Here is a 25554-nt window from a genome sequence, read left to right as displayed (position 1 = left end):
CCACTTGGAGATGGAGGGAATAAATATCCAGACCTCACTGTCTCTTCTCTCTGACCTCATGCCAGCCTCTCAGCAGCTAAACCTAACTGTAAGGCAAAGTGCAAAGTTGCTTGGTGATAAGCTCCTTACAGCCTCTCCCTCCACAGCAAAAAGAAAGGTGGAGATGGATAGATGGTAGATCCTGGGGAGCAAGGCAGAGTGAGTAAAAAGCAAGCCATCTGACATATGCCCTCACGTATGAAGTTCTTGCAGCTATATGTATAAAATGTCATCCTTACACTTGCTCTTTCACCCCCCCCCCTCAGGTTTCCATCACATGGCACCTCTTTGGTGAGACCTTCTCTCATCACCCCATTTGAAGTTGCAAGCTGTCTTACCTCTGTCTCTGACTCCCCATCCCCCTGCCCTGCTTGGAGTTTGATGGTAGCACTATCACCATTACACAGGCTGCACACCTCACTTAGCTTTTTTTTTTTTTTTTTTAATTGTCAGCCTTTTCCCACTAGACCATGAACTCCAAGAGACCAGGGAATATACTGTCTCTTAGAACATTTTCTATCTTCAATGCTGGCATCAACAATATCTTGTACCCAATAGATACTCAACATATACTTATTAAATAAATGAAGGAAAGTGTAAATCAACTTTGGAAAGAAAATCCTTGTGCTATGTTTTAAAAATGGAAACAGGTCTATTAATAAGAAAACTGTTTTTCTTGTTTCAAAATCACTGCAAATACTTACTGCTAGTTTTCACTATCTGAACTTTATTTCCTAAATAGCTCCTTTTCCAAATTTCACTTTCTTTCCTTAATCAACTCAAATATCCTTTTCTATGTAGTCTTTCCTGTTTTGTCAAAAGTGATTGCTGAGTTTGATGAGCTTCAGAGGAGAGTATCTGTATCCTTCATAACTTCCCCCATAGGTATCAGTTATTTGCATGCATATCTTAACCAGCAAAACTGCATTCCAAGTTCTCTGAACAAAGAAAGGGTTTATGGTTTATGCAATGTCCACATTCCACAGCACTAAGCACAACCCACTGCCTGCAATGTGTTGAAGAGTATTAGTACTGGAGTCAGGGAACCTGCATTCAACTCTTGCCTCCATGCTCACCATGATATGCTGCCATTTAAGGTCTCTAAGCTATGTCATGGGGTAGCTACAAGGGTTAAATAAGATGATACATATAAACCATTAGCCAATAAATGCTCAATAAAGTGTATCCATCATTAGCTTAGTGTGTGTTCAGTGTCTGGTAAACAAAAGAATGGTTATAGTAGGAAATGGAAGGATGAAATCCAAACAAGATATAATCTTCCCATGCCTGTCCTTGTTCAGTGATATATGTTAAGTCCTTTATGTGAACTAGAAAGCAATTAGTGTCAAGAGGTGCAGATTCTTGCATCAGTTTGCTCAAGATCAAATCCATCCTTACTACCTGTGTGACCTTGACCGAGTACTTAACTTTTCTGCCCCGGGGTTTTCTCATCTATGTGACCCATTGATAACAGAGCCTGGAAGGAATAAATGATCAATATTACTAATTACTATAGACACCAAAAGGGATACCACACTGAAAGATAAAGCTTTCTCTTAATCTAACAGGCTGTTAGACAGTCATACATTTTAGGAATTTAGTTTGCATGCTAATAAATAGAGAGCTATAATTAATCTTTTTGGATCCTCTCATTGCCACAGTCTTTTCTTTTTCAAGATAGGATTATACCATAGACATTTAAGAGAAAATTACTTCAAAACAAGCAATGTTCCAAGGGGGTAAAATACAACTTCGAAAATTCTTTTGTGTATCTGTTAAAAGTAATCCTCAAAGCAGCAGTTATTAAAACTTTCTACATTCTATCATCCGACGATGTTATTTCACATCATTAATAATTAATCATAGGCCTCTGATTCATTCTTGTACACTCTAAAAATAGAATACCACAAATAGGCTTAGAACCTTAGCAACAGAATGTTGAGTGTTCTATCAGCCTAACCTAGGTACCTACTCACATTTTGCAAATAGATCTGTCTCAGAATTACTAAACTGGAAGGTGTTTCATGGCAAAATCAGATATGTTTTTCCTATTTGCAGTTATTTCAAATTTATCTCACTAAAAGTCTCAGCACTTCTTCCACTCTCTGCTTGCCTGGCAGTAGAGAACAATGAGCTTGTGCTACCATCTTGAGACCCTGATCATGAAGCCTATCAGATATGAAACCTACTAAGTCAGTACCAACCTGGTCAGTCCCCCGATGGAGTTCCTGATGTCTGTCATTTGACAGGTACTTGAACGAGCTCTGGTGAATGAGAAAATTAAGTGAGAAACTGTCATTAATACTGGTAGCATCTAATTTTTACTGAAATTTTAATTTAACTTGTTCAATAAGCTGTGTAAAGCATTATTCTATGTATTTTACAACTATGAGTTCATTTGACCTTCATAACAACTGTATGGGAAAACCAATGCAAAAGTTAAGTATGTTTCCAAGAGTCACACATCTAATAAATGGGAGATCCAGAATCGAAACTCAGGCAACCTGAGTCCTAAATCCGAGAAACCTAGGCCATAAGCCATCCAACAAACCAGGAAACTATAGGTCTGGTTAGCAAATTTCTACATAGCTCTTGGCTTAACAGCAGGACAAATATGGGGGTGGACTTAGTGTGTGTTTAATGTGAGTGTATATGTGTTCCTTAATTCATTTTCAAAATATTCAACTTACCAAGTGATAGTCTATGTATGGATTTCACAAGGGTTCAGAGAGTTAAATCTAAAGGTGGATGTCATAGTCTGATACAAAGCAGCAGAGGCAGAAAATGAAAAGACTAAAACTCTATAATAAGTAGTCCTGGACTCACCCAAGAGTAGAAAAGAGCATTTCCTCTTTCTTTCCTCCTGAAATAGTCACTTGCTCTTTCTCCGATAGATAGATGGATAGGCAGATAAACAGGTAGGTAACAGACAGATAATCCTCACTTCTTTGTGCCACCCGAATTTCTCTTCTGTCTTTTTATCTCCCCCATATGAGATAACTTCAAGCCCGAGCTCATGAATGTCTTTCTGGATACCTGCAGTGTCCAATATGGTAGCCATGAACCACAAGTAGTTACATGAATTAATTAAAATAGACAAATTAAAAATTTAGTTCCTCTGTCCATTCACCACACATGGCTAGTAGCCATCATCGGATAGCCCAGATATGGAGCATGCTCATCACTGTAAAAACTTCTGCTCTAAGAAAGATGGGAGCCATTGTCAGTACCATCCCCTGAAAGTGGTACTGATTTATCTTTTCTGATTTACTTCATTTTTGTGTCCTCACAGAGCTACACAACTAAGTTTAAGAAACCAGTTGCTATAAACATTGAAATTATTTGGCAACATTTACTTTTTCAGATACTTCGTTCAGTCTGCCAACATTCCCTGATCAAAATCATTGGCGAGATTCCATGGATTTTTTTAAGTTGTTTTTTTTCTTACATGACATCCTTCCAAGTAGTTAGAAGTACAGAACTTAATATATGTAATTTTTTAATCAAAGAAAACACAAGGCATAGCTTATTGTTTTCTTTACCTAAAAGTTTCACCTAACGTCATGCATCATTAGTGGAAAAAAATCACTTTTACCATGTTATCTCTTCTGATACGTGCTCACCTCACTTCATCCCTGAGAATTGTATCCAAATGCATGAAACAATTTCTGTATTTAATTTTCATAATATATCACTGGTAGACTGGCAACAATTAAGCCACTGAGTTAGCAACTAATACAATTTAGACATGATTATTTCATCATAAATATTAGAGTAGTTCCTCCATAATCTCTTTTGCTAAAGTAAAGTGAATTATAGTATCTATTAATACATTCCTCCATCAGATACTTAATTATGACTTACTATATGCCTGATAATGTATTAAGTGTGCCCTCAAAGTTCCTATAGTACAATTAAACTCAAATTATTGAAATAAAAAAGTGACTCTGTTGCCCTTTGAGTTCCCATAGGAGGGTGGTGACTGCCTAAATTCAAATCTCTGTTCACTTTCCCCCAAACCACGCATATCCAAAAAGGGAGCAAATAAAACTATCCATAACCCATGCCTGCCACATAACTGGGAGACCGAGATTGTGACAAATCTCAATTTACATGTAAGTAGGGTATAAGCATCCAAATCTGGAGAACCACTTCAAGGCCCAGGCCAGATCAAAAGCAAGAAGATAGTGGGGTACAGCAGCAACAGACTCCACAAAGATAGAATATCACTCTCAGAAGGAGAGAGTTCCACGTGGACTGGAAAAATGGTAGGAACAAAGATAAGACCTGTTGTATCAGGGCACTGGCTCCTGAAGAATTGAAAGGAAGAGCAGAAAAGTGCACCGGAGCAGAAGCAACAGTCCTGGAAACAGTACGGCCCCTGAAGGAAAGGGAGGGCCGTAGGTGGGGGCATCCCTTGGAGGTTAGGTGGTAAAGGCAGCAGAGTGTTTAAGTCAAGGAAAACAAAGAAACCAAAGAGAATCAGAGCCAGAAGATACACCAACCTGCTTCTCCACAGGGATAAAATTATACTTCTCCACCCAACAGAATCAGGCATTCTCAAACCAGAAATCACAGTGAACCTCTCAAATCTCTTGCCTTTGCATGTGGAATCAAGGCAATAGAAAATAACTTTAAACATGCAACAATCCAAAGAATACAGTCCTCACAAGCCTTCCCTTAGGAATCTACTAGAGTGAGAGCTTCAGCCAGCCAGAAACTTCAGCAAAGGGACCTTTGGTGAGCACTGAAGATATTTAATATATATATTTAATTATAGATTAAAGACTAGAAGAAAGGTGGGGCAAACAATGAAAGAACAGCATGTGCCCGTTAAATATTTTGACAGAATTTCAAAATATGGTTAAGTAAATGGGAGGGAAAAAAGGGAAAGAAAGGGAAAAAATGAAATGCATTTTCTGAATACTGTGTAGTGATAAAAGTGATAAAAGGATGTCATCTTAAGCTGACAAATCAAATAGTAGAAGCCTAAATAAGGAATAAAGGGACTAAGGTACTAAAGGTAATCACTAGAAAAAAATACAAATTTTCCTAAACTAAGTTAAATAGTCTGTCCACCCCAGATCCCTAAAAAAATAAAAATAAAAAAGGCAAGGAAATAGACCACATGGTGAAACATAGCAACTATGACAATATATACAGTAAATATAAAAAAATAATAACAGAGTTGATTACTGATGTGACCAAACATATTAGTCATGTCAATATATGTAAATGAGGTGAATTTACTTATTAAAGGGATGCCTGGGTGGCTCAGCGGTTGAGCATTTGCCTTTGGCTCAGGGTGTGATCTCGGGTGTAGGGATCAAGTCCCATGTCAGTCTCCCTGTGAGGACCCTGCTTCTCCCTCTGTCTGTGTCTCTGCCTCTTTCTCTCTCTCTGCCTGTCATGAATAATAACATCTTTTAAAAAAGTACTTATTAAAGAGATTTTCAGACTGATTCACAAGGTAAAACCCAACTCTACTATATACTATCAACATCCTTAAGGGGTTCAAGGAATGTCAAAAATAAAGAGATGGACAAAGTTTTATCCGGCAAATATAAAAAATAAAAGTGCAGGGTTCCCCGGAATCCTTGCAACCCCGCGGGCATGTCTGAGGCTGAGTTTGACAAAGTTGCTGAGGACTCTAAGCACCTCAAGACCAAGCCAGCAGACAATGAGATGCCATTCACCTACAGTCATTATGAACAAGCAACTGTGGATGACACAAGCACAGAGCAGCCTGGGCTGCCAGATCTCAAAGGCAAGGCCAAGTGGGAGGCCTGAAATCAGCTGAAAGGGATTTCCACCGAAGATGCCATGAAAGCTTACATCAACAAAGCAGAAGATCTAAAGAAAGAGTATGGAATATAAGGGGCTGGATTTGGCTGCCAGCAGTGCATTTCATCTAACCTGCCATAAAGTCTTGTTTTCCTAATACTGTGGATGACCTGAAATAATGAAAATAACCTGTTAACCTAGAATCCTGAAGACCCTACAGTATATGGCTCTAACAGAGTAGGAACTGAAATGGTTAGTGACCTTCACTGAGTAGTTTTTATCTGTAGATCGAAAGTGTATTTGTTACTTTAGGGAGACTTGGGTGGCTTGCTCAGTTGGGGGTCTGCCTTTGGCTCAGGTCATGAATCCAGGGTCCTGGAATCGAGCCCCACATCAAGCTCCCTGCTCATTGGGAAGGCTGCTTCTCTTTTTCTCTCTCCCTCTGCCCCTCATTCTTTCTTGTTCTCTCTCTCTCTCCCAAATAAATAAATAAAATCTTTTTTTAAAGTGCATTAGTTACTTTAAATAAATGCAAGGTTGACATCTTGATATTGGACAAGGTATAAATCATCACAAAAAGCATAAAATGAAACAAGGAAAGATAATGTTAAAATGATAAAGGTCATAATTCATAACAAAGATAATATTCTTAAATAACTGTGAATATAACCACCTCATTTATATAACAGAAACTCCCAGAAATGTCAGGAGAAACAGTCAAAAACAAAATAATATTATAAGACTTTAACATATCATTCCCAGATCAAGAAAATCAAGTGGATGAAAACCAAGGAAGGATATAAGACACTCCTCATGCCATGAATAAAGTTGATCTTACAAATCTATATTGAATTTTACCACCAATAATAATTTACACACCTTCTTCTCAATGGCATATGGAACATTCACATAAACTTAGCATATATTATATCACATAGAAATCCTCATTTTCATAATATAGAAATAATTCAAATAGCATTCTCTGATCAGAGCACAATATTAATAGAAATTAACAAGAAGTTAATTTCTAAAGTGTCTTTTCCAGCTGAAAATGTAAACTTTCTACTGAACAACTCTTCAGTAAAAGGAAAATGCTAAATTAAATTTCATAATTTCTTTTAAAAATAATGCTAATAAAAACAGACTGTATGGGATATCATTAAAGCTGTGATTAAAGAGAAATTCATAGCCTTAAGCCCTTAACATCAATAAAAATGAAAGAATAACAATAAATGAATTAAAATCCCAACCTGAAATCCTGTGAAAAAACAAACATACAAACATTGTAAAGCACAAGAAAGGAAATGGTAAAAAAAAAAAAAAAAAAAAAAAAGCAGAAATTAATTATTAGAAAAATATTCGAATTAATAAATTAAAATGCTGGTTCCTGGGAGGGTAGAAATCATTTGGTAACTTATTCAGAGAAAAAAGGGAGAAGCATAAATATGCACAATAATAAATAATCCCTGGAAAAGAATGAATTAAAACACAGAAAACACTATTTTATACAACTCTATGAAAATAACACAGAGATGAAATAGTAATTTCCCAGTAAGTTTAATTGATCAAAACTGATACCACTCAAAATAGGTGGCTTAAGTAGACTAATTTCCATAGGAAAAAAAAAAAGAAGAAAAATTATTAAAATCCTACCCCCCTTAAAAAGGCAACAGGCCCAGATGGCTTCACAAGAGAATTCTACAAAACCTCCAAACACCAGATGATTCTAATTATTCTTAAAGCATTCCAGAACATAGAAAAGGAAAGAATACTTCCAAACTTTTTTTATAAAGCAAGTAGAACATTGCTAATTAAACCTAATGAAGAGGATACCAGAAAAGCACAGTTAAATTCCTCATGGCCACAAACGCAAGATTGTCCTTTCCCAGCCCCAAGGCTTGGGGAAGGGAAAGTACGGAGGGGCCTGAAGTCAGCTGCCCACAAGCACCAGGTACCTACATTCCCCCTTGTTCTGCTGGGGATACCCGAGCAGCTTTCAGTCACTGCAGGCACAGGGCCTGGCATTGCGAATCCCAAAGGAAATGAAGGGAAAAGTTTCTATTTTAGCCTCCTACAACCAGGCTGAGTGGCCTCCTGCAGAGGCCAGAACTACCATCCTGTGTGAGTTCAAAACAGCAACTTCTCCCCCATCCCTCAACTCAGGGCTTGCCTAAAGTTTGTTTTTCTCTCCCTTCTTCTGGGATGGATTTGGAAAATGGAGAGGGGAAGAGCCAGGAGTCCTACTGGGTCCACCTCTTGAGTGGAACTGGAACTTCATCAGAGAGAGGATATTTGATTAGTTTGACTAAAACTCAGATTTTCTTTTAAAGGAGTGGTGGAAAATAAAGTTAGTTATTTCAAAATCATGAAGGTGGTAAATGACTTGATTTGGGCTTTAAACTAGATTTGGTAGATCCCTGAATGTTTTCCAGCAAAGGAAGACTTTCAGTAAAATAGTGTTATAGAAAGATCAATCTAATGATAATCATTCGGGGAGATGCTGCAGCATTCTAGAGTCCCTTCCTAGTCAAAGTACAGGCTTCAGGCCCACAGCATCGGCCTCATGGGGAACTTGTTACATTGCAAACTCTCAGGCCTTTGGGGTCAGAGCCTGCATTTTAATAAAATCTTCAGGAAATTTAGGTGTACATTAAAGTATGAGAAGCAGTGTTCTAGAGATCATAAAATACCACCTGAAAAAAGAAGGGACGGATGCACGAGAAATTGTATTCAAAAAAATGATTAAGATCAAAGAAGATAGGGCACCTGGGTGGCTCAGTGGTTGAGCATCTGCCTTCGACCCAGCATGTGATCCGGGGTGCTGAGATAGAGTCCCGCATTCTGCTCCCCTCAGGGAGCCTGCTTCTCCCTCTGCCGATGTCTCTGCCTCTCTCTGTGTGTCTCTCATGAATAAATAAATCAAATCTTAAGAAAAATAAACTAAAAGATCAGAGAAGACAATAAGGTTTCAAGGTTGGGTCACAGTTGAGTGTATGAATCCCGGCCCCAAGAGCAAATTCATAAAGACTTAGACTGTAGTTAATGGGTTACAGCTGCATCTCTGCTTCTTGTCAAAATAATTTAAATTGTTAAATCATAGTAATATTTCAATTTGGAAAAAATCAATAGAAATCCTGCTATTATTCCTTTAACTCTCGAAGATTTTACGTGGCTTATGTTTTTAATGAAGCTATCCATCTGATTTTCCATTTTCTCTCTTACAGTGTGGTAGATTTAGAGTCTTCCCCCAAAGTTCCCTTTGTCACCAACCTGGGCATTCTTCCAAGCCCAAAGATAGTAGTGAAAATTATAGGCTCTTCCTACATACTTTTCTTTTTTAAGCAACTAGAATGGGTTCCATATTAGCAAGCCTCAATCTTTCCCTATTTGTAGTTTTTTTTTAAAATCCTTTTTTTTTTAAGCACCTCCACAGTCCTGATCAAAACACAAAACCTTCAAAAGAAGCTAAGTTCAACAGTGTGCAATTAACGGTGTTGGTTTATGTAGTTTATATAATTTCTTACTGAATATGCATGCAGTTTTATAAATATCATAAGAGAACTATAGAAATGTGAAAGCATCTTAGGCAGTCAAGTGCAGAAAAAGCTACTCATTAATATAGAATGCTGTCAATTTGGTTAATAGGATATAAATAATATAAACATAGAAATAATAATTATGATGAAAGCTGGGTTCCTCTCTGCAACACAAATGAACCCTCAGAATGTTTTACCTCCATGCTAAAGTTAAAATTAAGAAATTTAGTTGATCTCAGTAATATCCTGGTTCACTCTCAACAACAGAAAACTTACCTACAGACATGTTTAATAATTAAATATAAGATTATATACTGAATAGTAATAGGGGAAAAAACAGTTTTTAGAAGTATCTCAGCATTTTTAATGCCCTTCGGGAGACAAAAATTTTTTGGAACCTAATAATTTTTGTTTCAATAATTACAAATTTTCTTCCTTTGGAATGTTGAGCTTGCTCCTAAAATGTCTTCTCTTTTTTCTTTTTCAATTCAGCATAGAAAGCTTTAATATGAAAGGTGATTTCCTCTCTTATAAAAACAACTACAATTAAAAGTTTCTTATGTATTCTTCCAGAATTTTTTTCTATGCTTAGACCAGTGTCTACATAAAATGTCTATTTTTTCTCTGAAACTCACTAGCACTTCCATATTCCTCTTACGCCTCCCATATCTGCACCTCTTTTGTTTCTCATTTTGTGCTCATGATCTACAACAAGTATATTTTCACATATCTCTCTGATTAAAAGCTTAATTTCCAGTATTTCCAATTTCAAAAAACTCAAAAATAGGGGCATGGATAGTGTTCAAAACTCTGCTAGTCTCTGTAATTCTACATAATTAATCACTTGTCTAAACAAAGTAAGATACATGAGGATACATGATCTTTTCTTTCTGAGAAGCTGAGATGCACAAACTCCTTCCTTATTCCTTGTTCATAAATTTTTCTCAAAAGCGTATCCATGCACATTCTGTTGGGATTTGCTGCTTCAGAGCAATTATGTAGACTACATGGAATAGGTCACTTTCCCTTATGCTGATTGTTCAGGCTTTACATTGCTTTTTAGACTACATTAATGTCTTTACTTCACAAAATTATTTGCTGTATGGTATTAAGGAGATCGACACTATCAATCCAAACATTTGTTATTAGAACTGTAGTACTCTTACAGAATGATTGTGACTCTACAGGAGATGGTTTTGAAATTACAGTTAAATAGTCGTTACCAGAATAGACTTTGCTCCTGAATTATGCAAAATAGTCAACTTCACCATATAAAAATCTCAGTGGATTCCAGAAGTTTTAATTGGTCAAGGCAAAGAAAGAAATAAACAAGGCAACATATTCTGGATGGGAGTCCTGGGACTTGCCTGTAAGGTAATTAATTTTCAATTAAACAGAAAGTAGAAGAAATGGAATTGAAATCCAACTGGATGACTAGGGGAAAGGATTCAAAGCACACATTTATGTTGACAAATGCTATGATTTCAGAGAATGAGCAGGTCATTTCTTATGGTTGGTGATGTGGATATTTCATAAATGAATAAATAAATAACTCTTAAGCTCGGTAGAATGGATCTAACTAGGAGCCACAACCACTCTCTACTCTTATCCCAAATGAGGTACTACTCTCTGCAACTCTGTGCTTATTATGAAATATGCATGGATATAGCCTCGTATTCAAACCACCTAAAACTTTCCCTTTAATTTCCTTGATTCGTTTTAAAGATTTTGTTTCTGTAAAGAAAATTATGGTGGTGTGAACTGTCTTTATGTGGGTAGTTCTCATTCATGTTTCCTACAAAATTGCTTTGTGAAAATGGTCTAAGGCTTAGCGCTTTCTGAGGAAAAATAAACGTACCCCTTTTCAATTATGCCCTATATGTGTTTTCAGGGCAGAGTGAAATTTGAAAAAAATTTCAATTCTAGAAAATGTAATATCCCTTCACATTTTTTTAGTACATTAACACAATTATATTAAAATAAATTGTATTTTGAAATCTTAAAATCAGGTAATCTGCTTATTAAACTATTCCATGCAACAGAGATAGTGAGTTCCTCTGAATTATTGTATGAAGATATGATAATCCAAATTTTTAAATCCTGATAAAATAGTTTTTAAAAGTGTAGATCAAGGTCTCTTCTAAATTTGAATGCAAAATTATAAATGAGGCAATAACAAGTCAACTCAACACTATGTTAAAAGGCTTTAATACGATGATAAAGTAGACTTTCTATTGGTAATAAGAGTATTGCTCATAATTGGAATATATAATAGCACATATATCAATATAAGCAAAAAAGCATATGACCTTCAGATTAGCAATAATTAAAAAAAAAGTAACCCCAGTGCTGGCAAGGATGCAGAGAAATAGATACTATTCACATCAAAACTGAGAGTTTAAATTACCACGAACATTTTAGGAAGAAATAAGAAGTTATCTATTAAAGGTAAAACTTCACATGCTTTTGAACCAGAAATCCTATTTTTAATGTAGTTGACAAAAGATAGCATCATCGTAGTGGTATTTCTATAGTGATGTTTATTGTAGTAGTATTTATAGTGATACAAATAAAAACTGAACAATCAGCCTTCTGACACCAGCCCAGTCAGAAAAGATACCAGCCACCCAGCTGTAAACATCTGTTGGAAACTGAGAAATATCAGCCCTTCATAAAGCTTAATTTTGTTGGCACATTATACCTTCAAATTCAAATATTTTAGGCTCCTGGATGGCTCAGTTGGTTAAGTGTCTGCCTTTGGCTCCGGTCATGATCCTGATGATCCTGGGGCCCACCCATCAGGCTCAACAGGGATGCTGCTTCTCCCTCCTCCCACCCCCTGCTCTCACTTCCTCCTCTCACCATACTTTCTCTGGCTCTCTCTCTTTCTCTCAAATAAATAGATAAAAATCTTAAAAAAAAATAATTCAAATATTCAAACATTTTACCTGAAAATCTTACCTACTAAATCTAACCTTACTAAATCCAATATCTCATTAATGAATCACTTTTTTTTTATTAATCAGTTTTGACAAATGATTTGGTTGTCACTAGGGGTCTAGCTGCTAATGGATATGGCATCATGATATTTATTTAACAAAAATAATATTAAGAGTAGAATTGAACATATTTACAAAACACTCTGTTTTTACATATAGAACAAGAAACATATACATCTACTCCACAAATATTTATTAAATGCCTCTTACTTCTCAGTAGGTACTCCCCTACCTTCTGAACATGTTGCAAAACCGATTTGATGCTAGCTTTCAAAGAGTTCATGATAGACACCAATCAAGTAAAGAAATAGGTGTGTGTACACAATTAGAAACTGTGAGCAGGATGCAATGAAATAGAATAATAAGGAGGGGGTTCATTTAAGTAGTCAGGAAAGGCCTCTCTGGGAAAACGACATTTCATCTACTAGGGTTGAGAAGTCAGCCTTATAAAAGGAGGGAACAAGTCTTCCAGGCAAGCCAAGTAGTCTCTTATTTATTTATGAGACTGGCTTATTTTTTTTAAATGAATCACAATGTCTAATTGGTACTTCATTAGTGCTCAATATGTATTTAATGAATCCAACCATGGATGCATGCTATTTTCCATCTCTCTTAGCAAAGATCTATGTGTTGAATTATGGTACAATGGGGCACATAAGAAACACCAAACTATTTTGAAAGTGAGTACCACATATTTATTTGCCACTAACACACTAATTTATATAAAAGACCTAAGGCATACACGCAAAAATTGACATGATTAAAACATATATACAATTAACCCTTTATATAGCCATGTCCTTGTGGTTCCCATCTCATCTTTCCCCATGTCGGTAATAGTCACAGTTCAAAACCTCCCCCTCCATATCATCTCTAACTACATGAAATGATTATCAACTGAGAGAAGGAATTATGGGGGTTTGTAGAAGTCTGAATCAGAAGGAGTGAGGATCCGGATTCTCTGAAGTTTGAAAAGTATTCCCCCATTCTGGGGAGCATATCCTTCTTCCCCTCCTTATTTAAGAATAAGTAAGGTGTTTTATGGTCACTCTTGCAAAACTCAGCTCAACAAGTAGAACATCCATTGTGTACGTCCCACATGCTTAACACTGTACCTGGCTCTGTGGGGAATCCCAAAGCATGTTTATTCTAAGGCTCTTTGGAAGATGAATATATAAATTGGAATATATAATAGCACATATATGAATAAACCATGTTCTAAGGCTCTTTGGAACCTGACCTTCTAGTTGCATAATTCCCAGTCTTACCTTTCCTTTCAGACCTACTGCTAAGCTCTTTCGGCCATGCCTTCTTCTTCAATCTATATTCTCCTTTGGCGTCCATAACCACAGTCCTGGACAGTTTGCTTTTCTGGCTCGTCTTCCTCTTCTTACCCTATAAATATTTTTCCCCAATTTCATTATCAGTCATTTAATGTGAGCCATCTCAAACCCACTTAGAGCTTCTATCATCAAGCTTACATGGGTCCCAGCTCCAAATCTCTGCCCCAGATCTCTCTCCATACTCCACATTCTGATCTCTTAGATCCTCTCAATATGACTTGGATGTCTTACAGACAGCTCATGATAAACCCAGACTCTTCCACTTGGCCCTGAATCTGTTGTTCCTCTTCTGTTTCCTGTACTCATAATGACACCTTAAACCATTCAAGATTCTAGAAATGATCCTACTCTCTTCCCTCCTTTTCCCTGGAAATGATCCTACTCTTTTCCCTCCAATTGATCACTAGATCCTGACAGTTTTGCTCTCTTAATATACCTCCATTCTTCCCTCTCTCCTTGGTTAGGCTCTCAGATCTTACATGGGAAAATTCAATAGCAATCATTTAACTAGTCTCTGCTTTCCCTTCCATTCTCCCCACAAACCATCCAACATATCCCTCCATAATTCCATCAAAGGGGCTGTATTAGAATATCAAAGTACAGTATCAAGTTAAATGAGGTGTTTAATGACAATAGTAAGAGGTTAAGAGATTCAGGAAAGAGAAAAATATATCCATTTTCCTTCTCATGGGTTTCCTCTGAAAGCTTTAGGTTTCTAGAAACAATGTCACCTGAAATATCTCCCTTGTGAACTTTCCAGAAATTTTAGCCAAGAAATTACCATTATTAGGACTGGCTATTTGTAAGGGCAATGGAAGTAGACAAGAGGACAGTGTATCTAGTAATTTACAGGAAATCATGCAGGTATGTTTCAGGACTGGTTTCCCTATTAGTGCCCTCATTTGGGTCCTGATAAAACAAGACACAAAACAGGAAAATTGGAATAGTGATATAGAGTGGCAAGAATAGGTTCTAGGAATGGAAATCAGGGTTTTACATACGCAGATATAAAATTTTTACCAAAGATGCCCTTCAGGCAATTTACCACTAAATCCATGCTTGTCCTGCTGGTATTACCTCTCACTTCATTTAATTCAGAAAGGTTCCATTGAACATCTCTTCCATGTCCTATCGTGAGCACCGGAGGGTATGAAAGAGAAATGTAAAACACATCTCCTGTTGTCAGTTTACATTCTTTTAAGATTTTATTTTTATTTATTTGACAGAGAGAAAACACAAGCAGGGAGAGCAACAGGCAGAGGGAGAGGGAGAGAAGCAGGCTCCCTGCTGAGCAGAGGCAGACGTAGGGCTCCATCCCAGGACCCTGGGATCTGAGCCAAAGGCAGATGATTAACCGACTGAGCTACCAAAGCACCCCGGGGAGTTTGCATTCTAATTGCAGAGATAACATACACAAACATCCATGAAAATATACTAAATGAGAAGCTACAGAAATAAATGAGAAACTACAGAAATAAATGGGCAGCCCGAGTGACTTAGCGGTTTAGCGCCGCCTTCAGCCCAGGGCCTGGGATCAAGTCCCACGTCGGGCTCCCTGCATGGAGCCTGCTTCTCCCTCTGCTTGTGTCTCTGCCTCTCTCTCTCTCTCTGTCTCTCATGAATAATAAATAAAATCTTGAAAGAAAGAAAGAAAGAAAGAAAGAAAGAAAGAAAGAAAGAAAGAAAGAAAGAAAGAAAGAAAGAGGAAAGAGAAAGAAAGAAGAAAGGGTAAACAGAAAGTAGGCAAACACACTAAGATGGACAGAGAAGGCTGGAGTAGGGGTCCATAGGCAAGTCCTGGTGAAAGGGAAATGGGACCTATTGTTGCCAAAAGATTTTGTGATATATACACATTTGTGTGTGCAGCATGTTCGAAGTGCCTCTACCCCAGAAGGTGATAACATAGGCCAGAGAAAAGTGCAAAAAAAAAGAAAAAAAGAAAAGAAAAAGTACTTAAAAGCAAATTTGGGGCATCTGGGAGGCTGGGTCAGTTAAGTGTCGAACTCTTGATTTAGGCCTAGGTCATGATCTCAGGATCATGAGTTCAAGCCCCATGTTGGGCATGGAGCCTGCTTAAGATGCTCTCTCTTCCTCTGCTCCTCCTCCTTGCTCTTTCTCTCTCTCAAAAAAGGGGGAAAAAGGGGAAAAAAAAGCAAATCTTCATGAGGGGCTCTGTAAGTGACATGTTTAAATCTAAGTATCCTGAAAGCTTCTCAACCATTAAGACAAACAGCTTAGTCAAATTCTCTGCCTAAGGATCGGTGAGTCACATGGAATCATTTCTTCTGCTCTTTGAAGATCAGTCAGGGGTGGGTTTCACTGCAAATATCTGAAGCTTTTCCACGCCCACAAAGCCCTCCAGCTACAGCTCAGCATTTTGTACAGCTGGACAGTAAATCTTTAAAAAAGTAAAACACTGCCCTCTAGTGTCCAATGTACACAACTGTGGAAATTCCTTCATGTTATTCAACAGCAGCCAGGCGGAGAACAGTATCCAGTATTCAGGCTTTAAATGGGTTTGCAATTAAAAGGACTAAAGCCTCTTGAAATGATACGAGCAAATCCTTCAGGAAATGAAATTTAGAATCAGACCCGATTACAGTGTTTCAAAATGGGGCCTAATACTCTAATTACCACCATGACTCTGCATATATGCAAATTTTTCCTCCAAGGAGTTCAAAATTTGACTTGAAATCCAGAACTCTTGATTTCTGGTCCAATCCTTACCATCTAAAGAAAGCATATTCATTTAGACTAGCTGTTTAGTAGGAAATTTATTAGAATCCACTTCTTCTTGCCTGCAGTCACATAGGTTCTTTTCCTGCTCCAAATTCTAGTAAGAGTTGATTCCACGTTTCTTCAGGTCTTGCCTCCTGTTGGTAAGCAACATTTTTAGTCCCTTCGTGGTCCTTGGGATGGGCATGGCATTTAAAGTGTGTTTAATGGGGCAGCCCTGGTGGCCCAACGGTTTAGCGCTGCCTTCAGCCTAGGGCCTGATCCTGGGGTCCTGGGATTGAGTCCCACATCGGGCTCCCTGCATGGGGCCTGCTTTTCCCTCTGCCTGTGTCTCTGCCTCTCTCTGTGTGTGTCTCTCATGAATAAATAAATAAAATCTTTAAAAATATAAAATATTTTTTTAAAAATAAAATAAATGTGTTTAATAAATGTGTGAATGCATGAATGAATGAATAAATTGGAATTGAATAATGAATAGACAGATGGATATATGATAGGTGGTAAGATAATCACCCTTATTTAAAGCAGAGGTAAAAAATGCTATCTATTGTGCAAATACAAATACACCCCCAAAGCTCACTGCCCTGGCTCAGAGGCCACAACAGGCAACTAATAAAAAAAATATATATATATCAGGAAGGCAAGAATGGCTCCAAATCAAGCCTGAGAGCACTACTATATTCTGTTGACCTCAAAAATGGACACTTTGGCTCTGCCTGCTTTTTGTGTAAGCCCTATAAGGATTACACAGATGCCTGAGCACAAAAGCAGGAGAGAGGAAAACCTGAGAGAGTTGGAGGAGGTTCCTCACCCCCACTACCCTTGGGAAATGTCTTTCAATGGATGGGTTGTAGAACTAAACATACAAGTCAATGCTTCCTTGGAGCTGGATAGAAATGTCATAAACAATGGCTCCTGTGGGCACCACAGAATCAATCAGTCCTTGAGTTTGGTTCAGTAGCTCTTTCTGCTTTAGGTGCTCTGTGAGTACTGGCTGGGAACGGTCAGTGATAGTGGTGGAGACGTAATAATGCTTTATTAGGTGCCTGCTGGTTCAGACTCTTTAAATGCTCCCTGCCTGCCCTTGAAGAAGCAAGCTGAGAAAGTGTAAACGTATGCAGTAGGTATTTGTAGTTGCCTAGGGACTTCTCCAGACAAGCTCCCACTTGCCCGCTCCAAGGTGAATTGCCCAAAGCTTTCTGCTCTCCGTTCCTATTTCTCTAAGCTGTGGACCTCGACTCCTGTTTTCTGAAGAGCTCTTTTACACATAAGTTGACTCAGTCATAACATGATATACTTTGAACAAAGTCTACTTCTGCCTTCCGGGACCATAAGTGTCACTAAGAAACTGTGGTGTCTGTTTGGGTACCCTGACAATTAGAGGACAGGCTTGCCTTTTAGCCAGGATTCCATTTCCCTAGAGAATAGGAGGTAGTGAAAGAGGTAGGAAATAAGAGGGAAAGGAAAGAAACTAAGAGAAAGTGGCCTCACACACACAACACATAGAAAACAAGCAGCACATGCCCCGTGTGTGGTTCTAATTGCCACATTCTCCTCTGCAGGATGCTTGGGACCAGCAGCATTTTCTTACCATGTACCACGTCCCTGACCTCACTTTACCACAATACTCAGATCTCTCCTCAAAGAACTCCAGTGGTCTCAGTGAATACCAGGATCTTTTCTCAGTGCTTATTCTCTCTGGCCTTTCTTTAACTTCTGACATTTCTGATATTTTTGATTATCTGTTCCTAGAACGGTCTCCTGCTTTTCCTCCAGAGATTATCATTATTTGGGGGAAATCCAAGCCACTTCCATTTTTTTTAAAGAATCCAAACATTTTGGTATGTCTTTTTTTTATTTCTTTTAAAGATTTTATTTATTTATTCATAAGAGACAGAGAGAGAGAGAGAGAGAGAGAGGCAGAGACACAGGCAGAGGGAGAAGCAGGCTCCATGCAGGGAGCCCAAAGTGGGACTCGATCCCGGGACTCCAGGATCACGCCCCGGGCCAAAGGCAGGTGCTCAACCACTGAGCCACCCAGGCGTCCCATTCTGGTATGTTTTAAATGTGTACCATTACTAAATTAAAATTTTAATACAAACAAAATATAAGGATATGATTTCACTTTGAGAGCACATCAAAAATCTAAACTTGAAGCTATAGATGATCGTGAGAGCTCATGCTGGTAGCACAGGGATAGGCTCTTCCTGCCTCTCCATCTGGCTTCTAAATCTTTCACTAACTCCTCTTCCTCTTCTTGCTGCAAGACTGTCTTCCGACCCAGTACCTCTCCACTTACTTTTCTTTGGCCTCCTGATCCTGCCTCCTAGGCCAATTGTCATTTTATACTAATGACTCCCCAACTGATTTCCTAAACCTACTCCAACTCTGCTACCAATACCTCCAGTGTCCTACAAAACATCTAAACTTTTCCATCTGCAAACTGAGCACATCATCCTCTTTCTGGGTAGCAAACTAGCTTTCCCATTTCTCCTGTCCATTTCTCCTTTCTCCTGTCTCAGCAGAAGCTGAGAGTTCCTTATAGGACTAGCTGCAGAGGTGTCCATCCTAGTTGAGCTTTCAGAACTGGGTATAATGGCTTGACACAGAGGTTAATCTGAAAAAGTTCGGCAGATAAAGCTAGTTAAATGTGATGGATAATAAGCTGTTAAGGGCAGACTCTGAGCTTTACACAGACACTGGGGTATATGTCATGGGTAGACAGGAAGTTTTTAAGGTTGTTCAAATAGTTTAGACATCTCCTTCATGCCATAGATCCCAAGTCTTATTCACTAGTTACATGCATATCATGTAATAAGCTAAAAAATATAATTTTAATATTACATTTCACTTTTGTTTGTCCTTCCATAAATTATTCACCTAGTGGATTTTTATGGGCAATTTTTAATCCCAGTATTATAATGACCTCTCAGACAGATCTCTTTATGTTCTAAGATTATCCAAAGCACCATATACAATCCGTCCTTCTATACATGGTATCAACTGGTATGATCAATGGTATTGATCCATTGATCCAACCAGTAGATAGCTTTACTTAAGGAAGCTACCCCTGAGTGTCTTCATGAAAGGCATGCCATACACATTACAAGAAAGGAAATTATGATAATTTGGCAACTTCCCTGTGAAAATCCCTCCTTAGTTTAGACATTATGATCACTTGCATTCCAAGGCTTGCATTGTGCTCCTTAAAGTCCTAATGAGTACCCCAAATGAAGTAAGATAATCATGATTAGATATCACCATTGGGCCACATTTTATGTCCTAAGAAAAGTAATGAGACAGGTCAGAACTTCCCCATTTTAGAAGAGTCACCCAGTCTTACTGTTAGAAACGCAGCTGTACGAAGTAGACGTTCTTTGTAATCTGCCCCCAAAAGATAGAGTTAACTAAGCCACTGATGAGATAAGAATCCAGACTACTTAGATAATTGGTGACTACTACTTAGATAACTGGTGACAGACTACTTAGATAACTGGTGACAGACTACTACTTAGATAACTGGTGACAGACTACTTAGATAACTGGTGACTTCATACAGGAGGCAGAAGCCGTGCCTGAAATGTCTGAGTAGGACATGATGTTGCATTTTGGAGATAAAGGGCAACTGAAACCCTTTGTAAAGTCTTTATCTCTCAGTGGGCTGGAATTTCTTTGGAAAAGAAATCTCCATTGTAATAAAATAGATCTGAACCAGATAAAAGAGTCATCCCAAATGTGGGCATTTCCTAGGGCACCTGGACTGATGTTCCCTAGCCATTGAGAGCTGCATCATCATCACCAGTTGCTGTATAATTAAAAGCACAACAAACTGTAAGTATGAGCAAGATATAATTATGAAGGAGAATTTCCTTTTGTATATGGCAAATTAGTATGTTCTATTTCAACACTAAAGATAATTTATTTTTAAACTGCCCATTTTTTAATGCTCTGCATAAAGCTTCCTGTAATATAGAATATTTTTTTAAAAAGCATCAATTATATTTACAAAAAATAAACTACTATTTAAACATATATTTAATATGCAGGAATGCGAACTGAATGAAAATCAAATTTCACTTTTAGACAATAGATATTTTTCCAAGAGACTTATCAGGATTACAGAGAAGGTTAGATGACTGAATTCTTCTACAAAATGGTGTTCTCTAGTAACAAAATTGTATCAAGGAATTTTTATTTTGTCCTTATTCTAACCTTAGCAAATTTGTAACTGAGTTTCCATCACAAACCAGCAGGACACTTTGGTGGATTTACCTTGTAAGAAGAAAACTAGTAAAAAGAAAATAGTATTATTTAATGCATAATTTAACATTTGCCAGGAAAACTCTGTAAATTCATTTTCATCTATATTATATATTATCAGCTCTAATATCTTTTTCTTTACTACTTTTTTCTATTCTTAATATAACCTATTCCTACAAACATGCCCAAATCTCCACCAGCCAACTTAAGATGGTTTCTTGACACTATCTTAAAATGCAATGTTATCCTCATTGATTTCATCACACACAGACTTTTGCAAAGATACTGACACTTCACATGTCCTTCCTCAATTTCTACAGTTCCCTTAATCCATGGTTTCCACTCTTACAATTCATTTGAAATTTGTGCAGAGTCTGACAACCTTTCCTCCATTTTCATCTCAGTTGATTTCCATCAATATTCGACCCTATTAATGTTCTCCTTTTCCATGTCTCTTTTTTTTTTTTTTGGCAGTGTTATTCTGGCCAACCTCTTCCATCTTTCTTTTGGCAACCCGAATGTCCATCAGTAGACAAATGCGTAAATAAAATACGGTATATACCTGCAATGGAATATTACTCAGCCTTGAAGAGGAAGGAAATTTTGGCACATGCTACAACATGTATGAACCTTAAGGATATTACAGTAAGTGAAATAAACCAGTTACAAAAAGACAAGTATTGTATGATTCCACTTATATGGGTTACGTAGAGTAGTTAAACTCATACAGCCAGAAAACAGCGATGGTTGCCAGAGGCTGGAGGGAAAGAGAACTGAGGAGTTATTCTTTAAAGGATATAGTTTCAATTTTGCAAGATGAAAAGAATTCTGCAGATGGATGCTGGTGATGGTTGTACAACAATATGAATGTACTTAATACCACAGACCTGTACACTTGAAAGTAGCTAAGATCCTAAATTTTACATTATGTATATTTTACCACAATAAAACAAATTGGGGGAAAATTATTCTGGTGCTGCATCACTCATCCTAGGTCAAGTGTGTATCATTCCTTCCCAATGTAATGTTTTCTCATGATAATACACAGTACTCATCTTCTCAAAAACCCATTCACACTGCATAATCCTGGGTATTTCAAATATAATCATTCCAGTAGTGGATGATAGTTGCAGGTAATTCCACATGGTACAGATTGAGGGATGCCTTACCAAACCTTCAGATAACAAAAGAAAAGCAGCAGAGTCCTAAATAACCTAGCTGGTGATCACTTGCCCACCTGGTGTTTATATTTACTCACCTCACTGACTAGCCATCTGTCTTTTGTCTAATGAACTTCAGCCTTGTTAATCCACCGAGCTGTAAATATGTTCACAGCCAGCTCTCATCAAAGGTGCTCCAGCTTGAACAAGGCAGTCTGGATTTGTACAGAGCGGCTGGAGTCCAGACCTATGCTTTTAAGCTACTCGACTGTATGAAACATAAAAACACTTTTTAAAATATCATTTATATTCTCAACAATATATGAATATTAATTACAATTATATTACAAAGATTTGAGAATCACTAAATCTTTTCAAGGAAAAATCTGAATCATTAACTTCATAAGGGCAAAAATGTGTGTATCAAATTTAGAAAGCAGACAGAAACAATGAACAGTAAATTGACTCCTTTAAAAGAAAAAGGGTGTGGGTGGGTGAGTGGGTAGTTTGCAAAGTCAACTTGAGAAATTCTTTGAGAACTAAAAGGACAGAGAATGTATTTGACTATAATAAAACCAAGAGCCTTGCTAAATTGTGGTACATCCATACTCGTGAATACTACTTAGCAATTAAAGGGAATCAGCTGTTAGTACCCCCAACAACACAGATGGATCTCAAGGGCATTACAATGAGTAAAATAAGCCAGTCTCCAAAAGTCACATACTAGTTGATTCCACTTATATAACATTCTCAAATTACAAAATGGTATCAGTTGAGAATAGGTTAGTGGTTGCCAGGGGCAAGGGATGGTAAGGAGTCAGGGGCATGACTATAAAGAGAGAGAGATCTTTGTGTAGATAGAGCGGTTCTGTACCTTGATGGTGGTGGGTATCACACAAATCTATGCATGTGACAGAATGACACAGACCTACACAGACACGCTGTACCAAATTCGTGGTTTGATACTGTAATAAAATTATGTAAGGAATAACATCAGGGGCATATGGATGAAGCACACAGGACATTTCTCGGTACTACTTTTGCAATACACCCTGAATCTATAATGATTTCAAATAAAAAGTATTTAAAAAAAGACGTGTTCACTAAATGGAAAAGACCCAATATGCATATAAAGGAGGAAGAAGGGGAAGAAAGTAATAATCAAGAAGGAATAGAAAAATATGCTAAGCCAAAGAAATATTTGTTTCTATTTTGAAAGGGCCAATCAGGCAAAATCAATGTAGTATAGCCCACAGCCACAAATATCTTTGAAATTCATGGTTTTCAAGGATAATAAAAAGTTGTATAGGCAGAAACGACAAATAATATGCAAGAGGAAAAATAGTTGGTGTTAAAATTACACTTTCTTTTTATACACTAAATTTTAGTAGTGACAAGAGTGATTTCTATGCAAATAGTTCTGAAAATGTGAAATTACTTTAAAAGCTTGTTTAAAATGCATATTCCTGGACCTTATCTCCATAGATTCTGAAGCAGATGGCCCAAGAATCACATTATTTAAGACTGGTCTACTGAGTTTTGCAAAGAAAAGATTTATGGTGAAAAAAACCTTAACCTAGCCAAACTCTTATTAAAATGAGAAGGAATTAGAAAGTGTAAAGCTCCACTGACTCTTTTTGGGGAAAAGAAGTACTTGATATCTGAAAAAAATACCACAACTGATGAAAAGAATAAGTAAAAATTATAAAATCTCAAGAGGTGATGTGATATTTAAAAATTGGTGATGTGTAATGCACCCATTAAAACTAGCATTAAATTTTTATCAGTAGTTTTTAACACAGCTACGTTATACAATTAATCTGTCAAAAATATTTCTTGGGAAAGAAAATACACAATATAAAAAAGGAAGTCTTAACATCAAAGAATTTAAACAAATCTAAAGTAGTTAATTAATACCTGTTGGAAGGGAGAAAAAAGAAGAAAGAGTACACATTATGAGTGTCACCTGATACAGAAGAATCAGTTGTAATCATATTTTTGTCATTAGTTTAAATATATATATATATGAAACAAATACAATATTGTGTATCAATTATACTTCAATAAAAATTACATATTTTGTATATTTACCTGTGGATGTATTGTTATACATGTATATAATATGTATAAAATGTGTATACGGTACATCTAATTTATAATTATGCATATCTTAAAGCTAAACATTGTAGAACACAAATGAGACAAATGTACTGTATATTCTACAAATACCTGTAGGAAAAGAAAACTAAAATGAAAAAAGAAAATCTTCTATGATATATAATGCATAGGGGAGAAAAAAACAATAATTATAAACCATAAATTATAAAATAAAATATAAAATAAGTTCATATGTCACTTTTTATGGTAAATGTAAATGACTTAAAAGGAAAATGCCATCAGATTGGATCATGAGGGGAATCAAAGTTACTGCTTCTTACTGGTGCAGCCACTCTGGAAAACTGTGTGGAGGTTCCTCAAAGAGTTAAAAATAGACCTGCCCTATGACCCAGCAATTGCACTGTTGGGGATTTACCCCAAAGATACAGATGCAATGAAACGCCGGGACACCTGCACCCCGATGTTTCTAGCAGCAATGGCCACAATAGCCAAACTGTGGAAGGAGCCTCGGTGTCCATCGAAAGATGAGTGGATAAAGAAGATGTGGTTTATGTATACAATGGAATATTCCTCAGCCATTAGAAATGACAAATACCCACCATTTGCTTCGACGTGGATGGAACTGGAGGGTATTATGCTGAGTGAAGTAAGTCAATCGGAGAAGGACAAACATTATATGTTCTCATTCATGTGGGGAATATAAATAATAGTGAAAGGGAATATAAGGGAAGGGAGAAGAAATGTGTGGGAAATATCAGAAAGGGAGACAGAACGTAAAGACTCCTAACTCTGGGAAACGAACTAGGGGTGGTAGAAGGGGAGGAGGGCGGGGGGTGGGAGTGATTGGGTGAAGGGCACTGGGGGTTATTCTGTATGTTGGTAAATTGATCACCAATAAAAAAAATTAAAAAAATAAAAAATAAATAAAAAAGTTACTGCTTCTTAAAAGAAGCATACACATAAACAAATCAAGAAATAAAAGTTGGAAGTAAAGGGGTTCAGAAAATTTCTCCAGTCAAAATGTATCCATTTTTAAAAAAATCAGAGGAGGAGAAAGGTAGAAATTAGAACCAAAGAATCATGTATGTGGCAAAAAATATATGACAGGATAAAATGATTAGTATACATCTATAAAAGTTACAATGCAGAATGCAAATGTTAACAATTATGAAAATCCATATAGAGGAGAAATATATAAAATATAAACTATTGGGAAAAAAAGGAAAAATTCACTTAAAATTTAACATAACTCTTGGGGCACCTGGGTGACTCAGTTAAGCATAATGCTCTTGATTTCAGCTCAGGTAGTGATCTCAGGGTCTCGGAATCAAATGCTGTGTAGGGCTCTGAGCTCAGGTGGGAGTCTGCTGGAGAATTTTCTCCTTCTCCCTCTGTCCCTCCCCGTGGTCCTGCTCTCTCTCTCTCTCTCTCTCAAATAAATCTTTAAAAAAATTCGAATATAACTCTTTAACCAGTATATGAATGCGATGAAACAGAATTTCAAAAGAATTATAAAAATTGTAAGAACTATAAAATATCATTCATAAGCATGATTAAACTGTACATTGTATAGAGAATA

At 37.1% G+C, this 25554-nt stretch overlaps 1 long non-coding RNA gene and 1 pseudogene across 3 annotated transcripts; both read left to right on the top strand.

Annotated features, from left to right (window-relative positions):
- Positions 1–1970: 1970 nt before the first annotated feature.
- On the top strand, positions 1971–23461 carry LOC112674637 (uncharacterized). 3 transcript variants are annotated; one of them, XR_007408645.1, is made up of 4 exons: positions 1971–2003; positions 2160–2288; positions 20188–20268; positions 21172–21545. It is a non-coding gene; the product is annotated as an uncharacterized LOC112674637 (long non-coding RNA). The 3 variants fall into 3 exon arrangements; XR_003145449.2 differs by lacking the exon at positions 1971–2003 and adding an exon at positions 23343–23461 and having other exon boundaries at positions 2010–2288; positions 21172–21342; XR_003145448.2 differs by lacking the exon at positions 1971–2003 and having other exon boundaries at positions 2010–2288.
- On the top strand, positions 5653–5916 carry LOC112674636 (acyl-CoA-binding protein-like; annotated as a pseudogene).
- Positions 23462–25554: the final 2093 nt, after the last annotated feature.

The sequence above is a fragment of the Canis lupus genome, chromosome 36 (assembly GCF_003254725.2).
Source record: "Canis lupus dingo isolate Sandy chromosome 36, ASM325472v2, whole genome shotgun sequence".
Classification (NCBI taxonomy): Eukaryota; Metazoa; Chordata; class Mammalia; order Carnivora; family Canidae; genus Canis; species Canis lupus.
The sequence above is the reverse complement of the archived record's forward strand: the minus strand, read 5'-3'. Positions and strand labels throughout refer to the sequence as shown.